General features: G+C 46.5%; 1 long non-coding RNA gene across 1 annotated transcript in view; it reads right to left on the bottom strand.

Moving 5' to 3' along the window:
• Window positions 1-2493: 2493 nt before the first annotated feature.
• LOC144819562 (uncharacterized) overlaps window positions 2494-14259 on the bottom strand; it is a 363968-nt gene continuing 352202 nt past the window's right edge. Inside the window, exon 3 of the long non-coding RNA XR_013607443.1 lies at window positions 2494-2665. This is a non-coding gene — a long non-coding RNA (uncharacterized LOC144819562). The remainder of the gene's footprint in view (window positions 2666-14259) is intronic.

The raw sequence follows: 14259 nt of genomic DNA, 5'->3' as shown, positions 1-14259 counted from the left end.
TTACATTTTCACGGGGCTTTCTGTCACATGCTGGGACTTCGTAGCATTATAAAATACACAAGTTACTATTCACCACTGAGCCAACCAGGATTCAGTCTTGGTTACACACACAGACATCTGCAGTGATCGCATTGAACAATAGAGATTTCATAACTTGAAATAGTGCATTTCCCACTGATTAGTTTAACTTGTATTTTTTTTAACAAGGTCTGAGTTATTTCATTTACAGTTACCTCAAGGTGAAAACAAGCAAAATAGTTCTATAATATTTTGTTATGTTTAGCCATGCCTTTGGCCCTGCCCACTCTCAGTGACATCGCCCCATTGCACTCAGGTCCCATACTTTTTCTTAATGTACATGGAGAGACATGGCTAAAGCAATGAGACATTTAGGATGTACACTAGTGTCCACAGCTGTGCCTATGGTGGTGAGATGCCCACTCATAGGAGACTCTTGTGCATGACAGGCTGTTGGTCCAGTGAGCAGTGTCCTTCCTCCCAGGTGACTGATCTCTGATGGTGCACTGTGGAGCATGATGTCAGTTAGTACTAACAGTGAGTTTCTGTCTCTCACTATAAAGAGATGATCTCTGTGAGCTTGAAGTGCCACACATTCATTTGGGGCTGAGGCATGCATATATTATCTAAAAATTGATCCCCATTTCAGTGGCTGCAAGTGTGTTTAAGGAAAAGTCGGGTCCACTTGCTGGGTAAATAAAGTTCTCGCTTTGACAGGGACATAGAATTATGACCACATGCTGTCAGCCCAGCAGAATTTTCATGCGGATCCTGGGCATTGTACGAAATGAGAGGGTTCTAGCCTAATTCCGCATCCAGCAGGTATTATTGAACTGGATCCGAAATCCGATTGGCACCAGTGAATATGTTATATCTGATAGGCTTAGACAAGGTAGTTTCGATCCTAACGAATTTGTTTAATAAAATATATCTTTCAGGTGAGACTACCCCACAAACTTGGTCAGAAGCCACTGTCACTCTGATCCTGAAACCTAATAAAGACCCCTTAACAATTGAGTCTTACAGGCCAATCTTACTGCTAAACACTGACTATAAGATCTTTGCAGGGGTTTTGGCAGCGAGATTGGCTAGAGTTATAAAAACCATAGTACATCAGGATCAGAGAGGCTTTAGCTCACTGCCCCATGGTGCAGTGAGCTAAAAAACGGTGATGGATCAAGCCCTGATCTTTGGACTGGGTAAAAGTGGTCTGCTTAATTCAGGCACTCTGTTCATCACCACCCCCTTTTCTGAATCCTTCATTTGGAACACCAAGACATCAAGAATCTCTTGGAAAAAACTAAGGAGAAGTTTAAAAACAGGAGGGTTGGCTCTACCAGACCTACTCATTTATTGTCATTCTTTCCATTTTAAAAATTTCAGACTCTTGGCCGATAAGGCGGATGCATCCTCTTTAGGGCTTTTGTTTCAGGCATTACTACATGGCATTCCACAAGGGCAAGAATATTTTCTTTTTAAATATGGTGACCCAAAGTTCTACAAAAAGGTGAGGCTTAAGATCTTGGGTGCGGCCTTGATAAATTGGGCATACATTAGAAAAAGGCTTGGAATTCCATACTACGCACCCCAGGCCCCGATATGGGACTCTCCAGGGACGCCAGACTGTCTCAATGATCAGCTATCTCGCCCCCTTAAAGTGGCAGGGTTTATGGATTGGGAGTCCCTGTCTTGTTTGACTGGCGGGACTCTTACCCGGTTCAAATATTATCAATTGTCAGGGTGGTGGGCAACCATACCCTGGGATTTTGATACATCTAACCCAAAGTTTGATTTAGTATCGAGGAAAGGTGGTTGGAAGAGAGAGGTATCTTTTTGGTACTGGGCCCTGATTGAGGCTGAGGGAGTGACGGAACCCGATCTCCAAAAATTGTGGGGCAGCGCTACTGGTCTAAATCTTAACAATAAAAAAGGACCAATGGGGGGACTCTTTCACTATGCTGCAGGCAGTGGTCAAATCAGCCCCTCTCAAGAGAAACCATCTTTTTACTATGTATAGAGTCTACATATCACCGAAAAAATTAGTTAAGATCACTGGCTTAGAACATTATTGTCCCAGGTGTAAACAATTGGCAGCTGATGACTTTCACATGTTTGTAGATTGTCCGATGATAATAAGCTATTGGACCAAAGTACAGGAATTTTTGGTCGATGTACTACACACACAATTGGAGGTCTCCCCGGGGACTATCTTGTTTGGGTTAGACACAGACTATCATCTTAATGACATGGCATCCAAATTTATTTTTTATGTCATCATCCTGGCAAGACGAGAAATATGAAGGGCCTGGAAAGATGTTAATGCCCCTACGTTTACAGAGTGCCTGAAACATATCATTTTCACAAGTGAATTCGATATAGCATGTGATAGCACAAGCTATGGTATGGTCTGGGCGGCCCTTGTGGCTTGGCGGAACAGATGACGGTATTCCAATGATTTCACCTGGGCACTGTTGGTTCTTTCCTTCAAAGTAACACAGGGTCATCAAGATAGTGTGAAATGGAGTGGATTAAGAAAACAGTCGCTGCTAGAGGGTTATACCCCCTTCTCTCTCTCCATGGGTCTCAAACATCGGAACCGGTATATCTCGATTAGAGGGGAGAGGTCGGGATCTCCCATCTAGAACGCCTAAAAGGGTATATGAGAAATACAAAAAAAAAAAAAAAACGAAAAGAAAGTCAGGTGTAGGGTCAGATGTATGAGTAGTTACTTAACTTAAATAACAGTTTAAATACTACTTACTAATTTATTTAATTTCTTCATAGCACTACTCATCCCTACATATTATACATAAACAATAAATTATGTACTTGTTTAAATTAATCTGCATGATATGTTACGTAAGACAAAGTGAGTTCCAAGGTGCAGGGGTCACATAACATCCGCACTGGCAAGCATTCACGTTAAGAGTGCATGGTATAGAGAAACACAAAGTCAGGATTTAAAACGTAATGCAGGGTTGGGTTTATCGATGTTAATAAGACATTCCTCCTACCCAAAAGAACCGTTCTTAGAAACCTTTGATTCAAAACGATAATGTTCTAAACCCATGCCTTGCAGTTTGCATGCAGCTCCTTGATGGAAGTTTATAGTGCACTATGATATATTAAAAGGATTGCAATGTATTAACTGCAAGTAACACAGATATCTCTGTGTCATAGGCAGTAACCTACTAACCTTTCTACATAAAATAGAAATCTGTCCTCTGTATGTTGCACGTGTGCTTTGCAGTAAGCTCTGTTACCTTCTATGCTAAAGTATGAGTCACAATTGTCACTAGACAAAACACAGGCGTCTTCAGTAAGTGTATTAACTGCCAAAGTAATCTTACCATTATTGTCCCCTAAAATGTGCCCGGTACACAAAGTTTTCTGCAGCAGGTGGCTTAACCCCATGAGATATTTGAAAATGCAGCCACTTTGTGATCAATTACGTGAGCCAGATCAGATTTATTGTCACATTTATTCTTGTTGCCAATTTCTTTCTGGCAGATATTTAAACTTATTTGAAAGATTTGATATAGCGCGAACAAGACCCATCAGGGTATCCGAGCTCTGTCTATTGAGTTTGAGAAGTTGCGCTGGTAAAGGAAAAAACAAATCATAGACATAAAGGCAGCCGCGGCCCGTGGAGGGAGTTCGGTGGGGCAGGGAGGCGGTGCGGGGGAGGGGCAGGGTGGGGAGTGGTAAACAACGGAATATGGATAATTGCATGTAAGTAAACAATTTAATAAATAAAACTAATTTCGTAGTGCACCCTGCATCACAAAATGCGATGCAGCACGCGCTACGAAATTCATTTTATTTATTAAATTATTTACTTACCTGCAATTATCCATATTCTGTTGTTTACCACCCCCCACCCTGCCCCTCCCCACACCGCCTCCCTGCCCCACTGAACTCCCTCCACGGGCCGCGGCTGCATAAAGGCGGTTACTTCACATTCCCTTTGCCGAAATTAACAGTACTAAATGTAGTTACATAAGATGCACACTGCAAGGTAGGTAAGTAAGGCAAATGCAGTGAAGCGGATACAGATGGTTTGTATGGTTAAGGTCTATTGGCACAGGTGGCTATTCAGGAGCAATCCTTTGACTTCTCTTTTAAATGCAGAGGTCTAGGGGTTCGTTCTGATTTGGGGAGGAGAGCATTCCATATTGTTGGAGCAAGACCAGAAAATGCGCAGCTGTAGGTTCACCTCTTCTTTTTTAACTTTTGTAGTTTTAACAATAATGTGTTTGAGCTTCTTAGGGCTTGATTCCCATCAGATAGTTTAAGCTTATTTGCCAAGTAAGTAGGAGTGTTCTGATGCAGCTGTTTGTGCATCAAGCAGGCTCTCTTATACCTGATCCTTATATCGAGTGAAAGCTAGTTGAGTTGGGTTAGATCTGGTGTGATATGATCAAGTTTCCTCGGTCCCATGATGAGCCTGGCAGCGGAGTTCAGAGTGGACCTTAAAGGGGCCTGTTTAGCTTTGGGTAGTCTGGTTCGAGTCACAATACCGTAGTATAAACGGGAGATAACTAAGGATTGGACTGCTAGTTGCAAGTCCGCAGGTGGCAGGAAGGGTTTGATTTCCGTTAAAGTGTAGAGTTGCTGATTGGTTCCTCTTGTTGTTACACTAATGTGGTTTTGCCTATTCAGGAATTGGTCCAAAGTTATGCTTAATGGTCTAGTTGAGTTAATAATATGTGAGGTGCAATTGAGGGCTGTTTGTTGTTTCAGCCAATCTTGAATGGGGGGAAGCATGATTGTGGGTGGTAAGCAGGAGGAATTCCGTCTTGAGAGTATTTAGCATAAGGTGGTTGTGAGATAGCCACTGTTGGATTTTCGGAAGAGCAGATTTGAGAGTATTGATGTCGTCCGGTGAATACATTTTCAAGTACAATTGAGTATGATCAGCATACATGTTATAGTGTATATTTGTATGTTTCAGAACTTTGGTGAGAGGTTCCATGTACAAGTTGAATACTGGGGGTGAAGGTCCGGATTCTTGCGAAACTCTAACTGAGACCGGCTTGTTGTTGGAAAGATCATTAAAAAGAATGTATAAGCTGACTGCCTCACTCTGCTATTCATAAATCCACCCCACGTGACTCCACCCCTTTCTGCTGCCACACTTTGACACCCAATCAGGGGCTCTAAGAGTAAATCTTTTCAAATTCCAGCACTGATCCTGGGACCTAATGTATTAAAAATCCCACAAATATTTAGTTTTGGTTCTGATGAGTAACGCTTGTCGGGCTGGTTGTGGTGTCTCACTTTTGTGCTTTAACCACATTGCATCCTTTAAGAGTATTTAGGTTCACCAAAAGGCTCTATATTTCTGTTTCTAAGTGTTTAACTATGCCATTTAGAACACAGTGCCTTGCTACAGACAACCTCATTTTTACAATTATTGCTATTTTTATTTGTGTTTTTCCTGTGGTGCAAATGGTTATGCTGGTTGTCTTCATCACTGAGGGCAGATGTTCCTGTAACATCTGTTTTCTATCGCGGAAGTGCAGTGCTCATATAGTGAGCTGTTAAAGTTATTTGTAAATTTTGGAACCCGCATTGCCATCAGTTTGGTATAATTGTGTTTCTTTCAGAGATTGCGTCTCCAGAGACCATGAACATTACAAATTACTCGTTATTTAGTTACAGCCAATGTTCCCTCTAATTTTTTCCTCTGTGTGCGGCAGTGGAGGGTCTCTGTGCGCTGCAACCATGGCTATGTGCGTGTCTGCGGCGCCAAATGCCACTCATTTCTGGTGCCCTCCTGCCCTCTGTCCCACTCGTTTTTGTGCCTTTCTGCCCTCTGTCCCATTCGCTTTTGGTGCCCTTCTGCCCTCTGCCCAACTCGTTTTTGGTGCCCTCCTGCCCTCTGTCCCACTCGTTTTTTGTGCCTTTCTGCCCTCTGTCCCACTCGCTTTTGGTGCCCTTCTGCCCTCTGCCCCACTCGTTTTTTGTGCCCTTCTGCCCCACTCATTTTTGGTGCCCTTCTGCCCTCTACCCCATTCGTTTTTGGTACCCTCCTGCCCTCTGTTCCACTCGTTTTTGGTGCCCTCCTGCCCTCTGTCCCACTCGTTTTTGGTGTCCTTCTGCCCTCTGCCCAACTCGTTTTTGGTGCCCTCCTGCCCACTGTCCCACTCATTTTTTGTGCCCTTCTGCCCTCTGCCCCACTCATTTTTGGTGCCCTCCTGCCCACTGTCCCACTCGTTTTTTGTGCCCTTCTGCCCCACTCATTATTGGTGCCCTTCTGCCCTCTGTCCCACTCGTTTTTGGTGCCCTCCTGCCCTCTGTCCCACTCATTTTTTGGGCCTTTCTGCCCTCTGTCCCACTCGTTTTTGGTGCACTTCTGCCCTCTGACCCACTTGTTTTTGGTGACCTTCTGCCCTCTGCCCCACTCGTTTTTGGTACCCTCCTGCCCTCTGTCCCACTTGTTTTTGGTGCCCTCCTGCCCTCTGTTCCACTCGTTTTTTGTGCCTTTCTGCCCTCTGTCCCACTCGTTTTTGGTGCCCTTCTGCCCTCTGCCCAACTCGTTTTTGGTGCCCTCCTGCCCTCTGTCCCACTCGTTTTTTGTGCCTTTCTGCCCTCTGTCCCACTCGCTTTTGGTGCCCTTCTGCCCTCTGCCCCACTCGTTTTTGGTACCGTTCTGCCCTCTGCCCCACTCGTTTTTGGTGCCCTCCTGCCCTCTGTCCCATACGTTTTTGGTGCCCTTCTGCCCTCTGCCCAACTCGTTTTTTGGTGCCCTCCTGTCCTCTGTCCCACTCGTTTTTTGTGCCTTTCTGCCCTCTGCCCCCCTCGCTTTTGGTGCCCTTCTGCCCTCTGCCCCACTTGTTTTTGGTGCCCTTCTGCCCTCTGCCCTTACTCGTTTCTGGTGCCCTTCTGCCCTCTGTCCCACTCGTTTTTGGTGCCCTCCTGCCCTCTGTCCAACTCGTTTTTGGTGCCCTTCTGCCCTCTGCCCCACTCGTTTTTGGTGCCCTTCTGTCCTCTGCCCCACTCGTTTTTGGTGCCCTTCTGCCCTGTGCCCCATGCATTTTTGGTGCCCTCCTGCCCTCTGTCCCACTCGTTTTTGTGCCTTTCTGCCCTCTGTCCCACTCGCTTTTGGTGCCCTTCTGTCCTCTGCCCCACTCGTTTTTGGTGCCGTTCTGCCCTCTGTCCCGCTCGTTTTGTCCCTTTCTGTCCTGTGTTCCACTCGTTTTTCTCTCGTTTTTGGTGCCCTTCTGCCCTCTGTCCCACTCGTTTTGTCCCTTTCTGTCCTGTGTTCAACTCGTTTTTCTCCTGTTTTTGGTGCCCTTCTGCCGTCTGTCCCACTTCGTTTTTCCCTGTTTTTGTGCCCCTTTTACCTCCTGTTCCGCTTGTTTCCCCAGCCACTCTGGCCTTTTGTTTAAGTTTTGAAGTTAATCAGAGCCCCTTCACGGGCTCCGATTAACAGCAATACTTAAACAAAAGGCCAGAGTCTGCCCCGCGCTTTCCTAACAAAAGCGTAGACAGTTTCCAAACGCAGCGTGTGTTTGGAAACTGTCTACGCTTTTGTTAGGAAAACGCGGGGCAGACTCTGGCCTTTTGTTTAAGTATTGCTGTTAATCGGAGCCCGTGAAGGGGCTCTGATTAACATCAATACTTAAACAAAAGGCCAGAGTCTGCCCCGCACTCCCTCATAGCACCACAAGCCCCCCCCCCACCTCCTTACCTACATGCCTACATGCTCCGCTTCATTCGCGCCGCTCGCTTCTTTCAAAGCGGCCGGCGGCGCGACGTCCTGACCGTGTGTGCGCTCCACGCAAGGTGGTGCGCGCGGAGGTCAGGAGCGGTGCGCACGCGCGCCCTAGAGGGAACAGTGGTTACAGTTGTATTTATATGCTGAACTACATGCTAATCATGACATGCATACAAGTACAGTAAAGCCAGAAACTGCCATAAAGCTACACCAGCAAATTGCTGGGACTTCAGCCTTGGTGCAAGTTGGATGAGACACATGGCTAGATTTGCATTGCTGCTGGTGAAGGCGCACATGCTGCTGTCCATCACCAGGGCAGAACTTTCCACAGGCAGCGCCAAAAGCGAAAGTACATTTGGTGCCCATCCTAATTGGCCTCCTCCACTCCTTCCTCATACGTCCCCTCCCATTGGTGATCCTAGTGGGGGCCCTTTTTGTGCTTATAGGCCACGTCCTGCCTGAACACCTCAGAGCAGAGATCGGGTTGTCCCCTCACCTTTATCACTTATTCAGTTGCTAAACTGGAGGTGAGAATCCCTGGGAGGGGTCTGTGGGAGAAGGAAGGGGGTGGGGGCTGGGGGAGAGGTAATCAAAGGAGGCTAAGAAAATTAAAGAAAACATGATTTACACTTAGTTTGAAGGTAATGAACTGAACTAGTGGTGTGGAATAAAAGATGTATCCAGGGCATCTCAGGAGGTCAGCTACCTGTGCGCCCCTCCACCTCGCCCACGCCAAAAGCCAGCCATGTTTATCACTATGGTGCAACAGTGTGGTGGGTAGAGGGGGTGTATCGAGCAAAGTCCAAACCTAAGTGATGCTTGTGGGTGATGCGTACTCTGGAGTTCATTCCACACTGGACAAGAGAAACATCTGTGGAACTTGGAAGCACAAGGTAGGGCACAACAGCTCACATTGATGCATAAATGCCACTCATGATGCACACAGAAAACTCTCGAGCGGAAGTACGACAATGATGGTCAATAACCTGTAGTCTCATTGCTAAACTGTGTCTAGACAGGTGCATGCAAATTCCAATGAAAGATTAACAGTTATTTCCCTTGCTTTACCCTGTGTCCACACGGATGCTACCTGCTTGTTTAATATATTGTGCTTTATACAAAGCACTGTTGCATATGCGTTAAGCCTACTGCTAAGGCACCTTTTGATAAATAAGCATTTGAATCCACACAATGGCCCAGATTTACAAAGAAATCATGTACCACAGCCCAACAATAAAGCTGCTGCTCAGTGTGAATGGGAGAGGGCAGAACAGCACCATATCTACTAAGTTGTGGTGCTGTTCTGCTCTTTCCTTGTGCTGGTGCACTTTTGGCTGCCATACGCCAATGTATACACACTTGCTCCATATAGTGTAAAAGTGTCTTCATTGTGGTAAGTATAATTTTTGTACAGGAAGGGGTCCAATCTACATCAAATATTTAAGAAGTGTCCCACTTTGTATAGTTGCTGTAGAATGCAGCACATGTGCAATGAGGGAAAACAATGAGGAATTAAACCATTCCTCCTTGTTACGCCTGTCTCAAGGAGGCGCAGGATATTGATTCAAACCTGCGTCTATATTTTTTTGTAGATAGCGATTTGCATCAAAGCACCTAGGATTTTGCCATATAATTGCCCACGGACCACCCATGGAATGCCCCCTGACACAAAGAAACGCAAGGCAGCGCATTGAAAAGCTTTGCATTATTTTTAGTTGCAATCCAACGTAAATCTTGATTTACTTTGGATTATAAATACCACCATAACACTCAGGTTTGCAATAAAAAAAGTAGCACCAGGCCGCTGCAAAATGTTTGTAAATCTGGGCCCAATTGTGTGGCTTTTAATGATTTGCCAAGATTGAAGCAAAACCGTTAGGGGAGAGGATTCAGGATATAAAGCAACGTGCACATAAACATTTTTTTTTTTTTTTAGGATTTAATAAGCACACATCAACTTATATGGGGCATCTTGGATACTATGAGGAAGAGCAGTGCATAGGGAGATTACAACATTTTTATTAAATGCCTCTCAATATAGTGATATAAGCTGATTTAAAGTGAAACGCTCCCGCATTTTAAAAGCATTTAAGAGAGTACTTTCATATATGTAAGTTAAGGATGCACACATCCAGAAATTACATATTTAAAAGTGCTCTAGTCTGCTGCTTTTAACATGCAGCAGCGTTTCACTTTAGTACACCAGTTTTTTTATCACTATAATGAGAGGCATTCATTATAACTGTTAATAAATGCCTGTCAGTATAGTGATGTACACTGATATACTAAAGTGAAACACTCCCGCGTGTTAAAACCATACAAGAGTCGTGTGCATCCTGAACTGACATATTTTAAAGTGCTCCCTTGTATGCTTTTAACATGTAAGAGCATTTCACTTTAGTACATCAGTTGACCTCACTCTAATGAGAGGCATTTATTAAAACTGTCAATAAATGCCTCTTAGTATAGTGAGATAAGCTGATGTACTAAAGTAAAACGACCCCGCATGTTAAAAGAATAGAATGGGAGAATGTTGTAATACAGCAGTGCAGGATATGCGTTCTACTGTGGCAGCCTGCGGTTTGATTTTATTGTTTCAAAAACAGTAAAACCAAACCACAGGCTGGCAGGCATGATGGAAGGCCTCCCTCCTCGTCCCACTTACCCGGCAAATCCTGCTCTGGAACACGTACGTCGATCGCAACAAGGTGGGGTGCAGCTGTTTCAATCGAGGATGAGAGGCTTGAGAGTACCAAGCGAGCCCTCTCAGCCTCCTACGCAAATACATGCATAAACAGATACTCTGCACAGGCTAAAGCATGCACAGTGTATCTGTTTACATCATGCATGTGGCTCAAGGTCACTGAGTTTAATGACTCAGTGACCTTGAGTCACATGCCCGCAATCCTTTGACAGGCTTCCCCGGGCCACCAAAGGTGGCCACCTATGAGGGCGGCCACCCTTAGTGCCATAGGATGGCACAGACCTTAGGTGCGGTCTAGTGTTGAGGGGACCGGATGGTCCCCCAGTGATGTCACTTCCTGTTTGGGGAGGGGTCCGAGGGGGGTATATAACCAAGGGGGCGAGGGTCAAGCGCCCTCTTTGTTCCTGGTCGCTGCGGCGCACTGACCCTCGCCCTCCCCTGCCCGAATCCCGAGCTGGTGACTGCCCGTGCGCTGTTTTTCCCTCCCATCCGCTTATCCTGCTTTCGGGCAGTAAGTGGGGGGGTTTTGCTATTAATATTACTGTCTTTTGTGTTGCAGGCGGAGTTACAGGGCGATCCAATGCCGGAATGTACAGGGGGTACCCTCTACAGGAGCACCCGAAGGGTGCGAGAGCAATTTATCCCCAGGGAGATCCACGGTGGGATCCTGGAGGAGTGACAGCACCCCGTTAGTCCTTCGGGCGATTGTGGACCTGAGCAACCGGGGGTTGCCTACAACGCTCTGCCCCCCGAGGGGGAGGGGCGAGAGTAAGGGGCGGACTGGAGGTCCGCCAGGGGGAGGGGTTAGACCCTCCCCCAAAATTGACAACGCCACAGCGGTTAACACCACAGGGGGTTATGGCTCATCAGGTGGGCTGGTCGCGAGGGGCGGCCTGTCCTTGGATCGCCCGTAGGATAACCCAACATGTTGGCATAATGTACATGCTAATAAAGCTGCAACAACTTTCTCCAACAACTCATGGTGTGGTGTTTGTTATTTGGGAAAGTTGGCCGAGGAGCGGCCTGGGGTATGGGCCGATATTGGCCCTATGCAGGCTGCAAGCAACACCCTTTCCCAACCCATCACAGGCTGTAAAACTGATTCACAGGCAATCCCCATGACTACAAGGTTTATGCCCTAGATGCCCGGGAACGCTTGTAAATATGATACTGCTGCGCATCATGAATGGGAGGTCTCTTCAGAGCCAGAAAATTGAAGGCCAGGGCTGTCGCTATGTCAGCCCTTAGCCTGCTTGGTGATTTAAAAAAAAAGAAAATGCTGAGGGGCACATGCTCACTAGCCCATGTGTCGCTCTCAAAAGTGCCTGGCTGCCTGACTCTCATCACAGCAAGTGTAAGAGGCAGCCAGGCACTGAGGCAGCACCCCGCACGCGCTTGAATGCCCTTATTTGTTTTTTGTTTTTTAAACTTATGTGGATAGTAATTGCTTTTGACATTTGTCATCCACATAACTAGAAAATTGTGATGGGCAACGTCCTGGTGCCCTCTAGTGGCAGCTGCTGCTGCATTTTACTGTCTATGTGCTGAGGCAAAATCTGTCATCCGCTCTGACCGAGGCGGTTTGAGCCACTGCCACCGTCAATATTTACTTGTAACAGTGATGGTTCTCCACCTGTTTTCAACAGTTGCTGCTGTAAGTGTATTCCATTTTTCCATCAGAGATGCTCAGGGAGATGGGAGTTGATATGGCACCTATCTGGCATGGGTCCTGTGACAAGGCAGCAGCTCCCAATCCTCCCAATCGCCATGTGGCAGTTTTATACAAATTTTGTTTTGTACTCTTGCATTTGGTCTTGTAGAACCCCACAATGCAGGTTAATGATTTTCGCCCAGTAAGCCTCACAATCATGCGGCCATCTTGGAGACTGGCTCTCTAGCACCACTCATAAGTAATCCTTGAATGTTTGAACTTGAATCCCCTGGTAGTCAAAGACTAATTAGCATGTACTTTGCAATTCAGTGAGCTCCCAATAGTATCTGGATACTGTAAACGGCTTAACATCACTGTAGTCCTAAATTTCAAACTGCAGAAAATCAGTAATTTTGTTTATAGTCGAAAATCAGGGGGCAGATTTACAAGGAACGGACGCATCTGCATAGATGCTTCAGTTTCCTTGCGTCAGCGCCAAATGTACTTGTGCCATTATGGATGCACTGTATTTACAATACAGTGCTCCATGGCGCATGGATTAACAGATGCGTCAGGAATTCTAACGCATCTGTTGGCACAAAAGTGACGCATTGTTGGAGTTGCTCATGAAAGTGACGCAACTCCAGCAATGTGCCACAACAGATGGGTGAGTCCCATTCAAAATTGTCTAGTTAAATTAGCTCAAAAAATGGGCTAACCTAGAACTAATTGCAATACAATTTCTGTAGGTGGATTCTTGTTGAAATATTTCCGTAGAAAACGATGGTGAAAACTCTATCATGACCCATTATTCCAATATGGCGGATTTTTCAAAATGGCTGCCCATTATTTGAGATATAGGGTATAACTGTTTATATGCCCATGTGTGGTATCATTTTATATGTTTTTAGGGATGTGAAAGTCAAAAATAACATCAAAAATTGTTTCTGATGGAGGAGGAGCTTCGCGCACATCCATGATGGCCGCGTGAGCACAGGGCTCCCGAGACCCTCGCCGCCTCCCGCATCTATCCTGGATAATATCCTGATTTGAAGGAAGATCATTGAGGACACAGCCTGGCTGATGTACTAGCTGCTTTCAGAGACGAAATCGGACTTCGGGTTCCCGAGTTACGCCATCCTGTATTTTGTGGCCTTCTCCGTGGAGCCGCCCGGGCCTTGAGTTGTGGCTATACCTGGACAGTAATTCAACAACAACAGCTAACGGGGTTCAGCCCGCAGCCCCACTCCACTTTCAGTTTTGTTTCTCCTGCCTAGCGTATCCCCTCATCGGGGTGAGCGCTGATCGCGACTGGCTCCCATGCCAGTTCATTGGGCTTGGTGCTAGCGAAAGCGCGGCTGTGGACTCATATTGACTCGTTTCTGCTTCTGGTGTTCTTGTGGGTGAACCCTAAGGAGCCATTTGGACCAGGCCTCAAGCTTCCCTTCGGGACACTCGGCTCGCCATGACGGGCAAGCCCGAGGGTGACAAACGGAAAGTCATGACCACCTTCAGAGGAGGCTCAGCCCAGACGAATGTCATGGACCGCTACACACTTCCTAAAGGATCCCCCGGTGGCGCACCTAAGATCCATGATGAGGCGATCGACGACCCTGCTATATCGGCGGACTTAACGCTACAGGACGTAATGGGCGCCATTGCTGGCATCAAGACTTCGATTGGCCAACAATATGAAGCCCGGGCCCTGAAACTGGATACGGTGGCCATTGATGTCAACCTAATCAGAACAGATCTGGCTAAGACAAACGAGAAGGTTAAGTCTCTCGATCTAAAGACATCCAGCCTCATGACGGATATGTCCGACTTGCAAACAGAAGTACGCAACCTGAGAACTGCCAATGACTTCTTTGCTCGTCGCTTGGAGGATTTTGAGGGGCGTGCACGACGCAACAACGTGCGTATTATTGGGGTCCCGGAGAACTCTAGTTCACTCTCCACTGATCTTCGTGTCGAGGACCTTATCCTCAATCATCTCGCACCCAAGGGCCTGAGCAAATTCTTCGCGGTTGAACGCGCACACAGGGTGCCGGGGGGACAGGCAAAGCCTGGTTTCCCACCCCGTCCAATCATCGCAAGAATCTTTAACTTCAGGGACCGGGACGCCATCTTGCAGGCTGCACGGACAAGTGGTCCTACGCAGTT

This window comes from Lissotriton helveticus, chromosome 2_1, assembly GCF_964261635.1.
Source record: "Lissotriton helveticus chromosome 2_1, aLisHel1.1, whole genome shotgun sequence".
Lineage (NCBI taxonomy): Eukaryota > Metazoa > Chordata > Amphibia > Caudata > Salamandridae > Lissotriton > Lissotriton helveticus.
Note: the sequence above shows the minus strand (reverse complement) of the source record. Positions and strands in the feature narration are given on the sequence as shown.